Source organism: Desmodus rotundus, chromosome X (genome assembly GCF_022682495.2).
Source record: "Desmodus rotundus isolate HL8 chromosome X, HLdesRot8A.1, whole genome shotgun sequence".
Lineage (NCBI taxonomy): Eukaryota > Metazoa > Chordata > Mammalia > Chiroptera > Phyllostomidae > Desmodus > Desmodus rotundus.
Window position 1 is genome coordinate 57,286,778 of NC_071400.1, and position 3,649 is coordinate 57,290,426.

The 3,649-nt window shown below is 43.7% G+C and overlaps 1 pseudogene; it reads left to right on the top strand.

Moving 5' to 3' along the window:
• The first annotated feature begins 1,297 nt into the window (after positions 1-1,297).
• LOC112296294 (elongation factor 1-beta-like) lies at positions 1,298-1,976 on the top strand (annotated as a pseudogene).
• Positions 1,977-3,649: the final 1,673 nt, after the last annotated feature.

Genomic DNA, 3,649 nt, shown 5'->3' on the forward strand with positions numbered 1-3,649 from the left:
TTAGAAATAGGACTTCTGGCCAACATGGAGGCATAGGTAGATACACTTTGTTTCCTTGCCCAACCAAAAGATGGATAACAACAAATATAAAAGAAAAACAAACAACAACAACAACAACAAAAACCATGAACTGCCAGAAAATCAAACTGTATGGAATTCTGACAACCAACGAGTTAAGAAGAAACATTCATCCAGACTGGTAGGAGGGGCAGAGATGGGAAACTAGGGCAGAGAGGCTGTGTAGAGAGGCAGCAGGTCTGGTGGTTCCACATTCACATGTGGATAATCCAGGAGGAACAACTGGGGATTGAGACAGACCACACAACTCAGGGTTCTAGTGTGGGAAACTAAAGCCTCAAAACTTCTGGTTGTAAAAACCTGTGTGGGTTGTAGCAGCAGTGGAAACTCCCAGCCTCATAGGAGGGTTTGTTGGAGAGACCCATGGGGTCCTAGAATGTACAGAAGCCCACCTACCTGGGAATCAGCACCAAAATGTCCCAATTTGCTTGTGGGTACTGGGGGAAGTGACTGAAAGCAGGACGTGAGCTGAGCAAGTGGCATGGTTCTCTCTCTAAACCCTCCTCCACATACAGTGCCACAACACAGCAAAGAGGGTTGCCCCACCCTGGCGAATACCTAAGTCTCTGCCCCTTACAATGTAACAGGTACACCAAGACAAATAAATGTAGCCCAAATAAAAGAACAGATCAAAACTTCAGAAAAAGAACTAAGTGATGAGGAGATAGCCAACCTATCAGATGCACAGTTCAAAACACTGGTAATCAAGATGCTTACAAAAATGGTTGAGTATGGTCGCAAAATAGAGGAAGAAGTGAAGGCTATGAAAAGTGAAATAAATAAAAATATACGGGGACCAACAGTGAAGGGAAGGAAACTGGGAATAAAATCAATGATTTAAAAGAAAAGGAAGAAATAAACATTCAACTGAAACAGAATGAAGAAACAATAATTCAATAAAATGAGGAGAGGCTTAGGAACATCTGGGACAACTTTAAATGTCCCAACATCTGAATCATAGGGGTGCCAGAAGGAGAAGAGGAAGAGCTAGAAATTGAAAACTTATTTGAAAAAAATAATGAAGGAAAACTCCCCAATCTGGTGAAGAAAATAGACTTCCAGGAAGTCCAGGAAGCTCAGAGAGTCCTAAAGAAATTGGAACCAAGGAGGAACACACTAAGACACATCATAATTAGCTTTTCCCTTTCAGTGTTTGGCATCCATTGCCTGCACTCCTCTTTTCCTCTGTTGCTGCCAGTTTCCCAGGTCAGCTGACACCATGGGTTTTGAGGACCTGAAAAGCCCTGCCAGTCTCCAGGTGCTCAATAACTACCTCACCAACAAGAGCTACATCGAGGAGTATGTGCCATCACAAGCAGATGTGGCAGTGTTGGAATCAATCTCCAGCCCACCACCTGCATATTTGTATCGTGCTCTACATTGGTATAACCACATCAAGTCTTACAAAAAGGAGAAAGCCAGCCTGCCTGGAGTGAAGAGAACTTTGAGCAAGTATGGCCCTGCTAATGTGGGAGACACCACAGGAAGTGGAGCTACACATAGTAAGGATGATGATGACATTGATCTTTTTGGATCTGAGGAGGAGGAGGAAAGAGAAGAAGCAAAAAGGCTAAGAGAAGAATGTCTTGCAGAGTATGCATCAAAGAAAGCCAAAAAAACCTGCACTTGTTGCCAAGTCTCCCATCTTACTAGATGTGAAACCTTGGGACCATGAGACAGACATGGAAAAATTAGGAGTGTGTCAGGAGCATTCAAGCAGAAAGCTCGGTCTGCAGCTCTTCTAAACTGGTTCCAGTGGGGTATGGAATTAAAAAAAACTTCAAATACAGTGTGTAGTAGAAGACAATAAAGTTGGAACAGACATGCTGGAGGAGTGGACCATTGCTTTTAAGGACTATATAGAGTACATGGATGTGGCTGCTTTCAACAAGAATTAAAATCCATCCTGGATCATTGTCTTTAAATAAAAACTTGAAAGCTTAAAAAAAAAGACACATAATAATTAAATTACCCCAAATTAAAAATAAGGACAGAATCTTAAAGCAAGCAAAGGGGAATTCAAGCCAAGATGGAGGCATAGGAAGACACTCTGCCTCCTCACACAACCAAAAGAAGGACAACAACAATTTAAAAACAAAAAACCACTGGAACTGACAGAAAATCGAACTGTATGGAAGTCCAACAACCCAGGAGATAAAGAAGAAACATTCATCCAGTCCGATAGGAGGAGCAGAGACAGGCAGCCAGGCAGGGAGGACTCGCGGCAAGGTGGCAACTGGTGGGCCCAGTGAGGTGGCAGATTGTGGAACAGGGCAGGCCAGGCTGCAGCTGACAGACCCCACAAGGAGGTGGCTGGCAGACCCTGAGGCCCCACATTCACGCATAGATAAACTGGGAGGAACGACGGGGGAGCAAAGCAGACCACGCAAACCAGGGCTACAGCACGGGTAGATAAAGCCTCAAACCTCTGACTGAAAACACCTGTGGAGGTTGGGGCTGCAGTGGGAGAAACTCCCAGCCTCACACACAAACCCACCCACCTGGGAAGCAGCACCAGAAGGGCCCAATTTGATTGTGGGTGGCAGAGGGAGTGACTGAAAACTGGCAGAGAGTGGAGCAAGCTCCATTGCTCCCTATTGGACCCCTCCCCCACATAGAGCGTCACAGCACAGCGACCAGCGTTACTCCACTCTGGTGGACACCTAAGGCTCTGCCCCTTTACATAACAGGTGTGCCAAGACAAAAAAAATGGCCCAAATGAAAGAACAGATCAAAGCTCCAGAAAAATACAACTAAGCAACAAAGAGATAGCTAACCTATCAGATGCGCAGTTCAAAACACTGGTAATCAGGAAGGCCACACAATTGGTTGAATTTGGTCACAAATTAGATGAAAAAATGAAGGCTATGCTAAGAGAAACAAAGGAAAATGTACAGGGAACCAATAGTGATAGGAAGGAAACTGGGACTCAAATCAACAGTGTGGACCACAAGGAAGAAAGACACATCCAACCAGAAAAGAATGAAGAAATAAGAATTCAAAAACATGAGGAGAGGCTTAGGAACCTCCAGGACATCTTTAAATGTTCCAACATCCGAATATATATATATAGGGGTACCAGAAGGAGAAGAGGAAGAGCAAAGAATTGAAAACTTATTTGAACAAATAATGAAGGAGAACTTCCCTCATCTGGCAAAGGAAATAGACTTCCAGGAAGTCCAGGAAGCTCAGAGAGTCCCAAAGAAGCTGGGCCCAAGTAGGAACACACCAAGACACATCATAATTACATTCCCCAAGATTACACAGAAGGAGAGAATCTTAGAAGCAGCAAGAGAAAAGGACACAGTTACCTACAAAGGACTTCCCATAAGACTGTAGGCTGAATTCTCAAAAGAGACCTTACAGGCAAAAAGGGGCTGGCAAGAAGTATTCCAAGTCATGAAAGGCAAGGACCTACATCCAAGATTACTGTATCCAGCAAAGCTATCATTTAGAATGAAAGGGCAGATGAAGTGCTTCTCAGATAAGGTCAAGTTAAAGGAGTTCATTATCACCAAGCCCTTATTATATGAAATGTTAAAGGGAATTACCTAAGAAAAGGAAGATAAAA